This window comes from Octopus bimaculoides, chromosome 23 (genome assembly GCF_001194135.2).
Source record: "Octopus bimaculoides isolate UCB-OBI-ISO-001 chromosome 23, ASM119413v2, whole genome shotgun sequence".
In the NCBI taxonomy this organism is placed as follows: Eukaryota; Metazoa; Mollusca; class Cephalopoda; order Octopoda; family Octopodidae; genus Octopus; species Octopus bimaculoides.
In genome coordinates, this window is record NC_069003.1 from 13,136,410 (window position 1) to 13,136,808 (window position 399).

Consider the following 399-nt stretch of genomic DNA (forward strand, 5'->3'; position numbering starts at 1 on the left):
AAAACACACACACACTGTATATTTGGTGTTAATTTGCTTCAGCTTTATATTACATTATATTACATTAATCCTATTTCGGCCAGAGTTCTTTCGTCACACTTCTGTGACCTCATCAGTGGTCCTTTGCTTTCTTCTTTCTTATGTGTGTCCCACCTTGCTAACTATCAGCCATTTTGTATATCTATGACCATCCCCAAGTACAACAACATATATATATATATATATATATTTCGAAACGCCGGTGTTTTAATGGTGGCAGCTGATGAAGATGTTTCTATGTGGCTTGCTTGTTTGTTGTACCTTGTTTATCATTTTGTCCATGTTCTTTTGCCACGTCATGTACCCAGTTATGTATCTATGTGTACATGTAGATGAAGGTATGTACATATATATGCATAT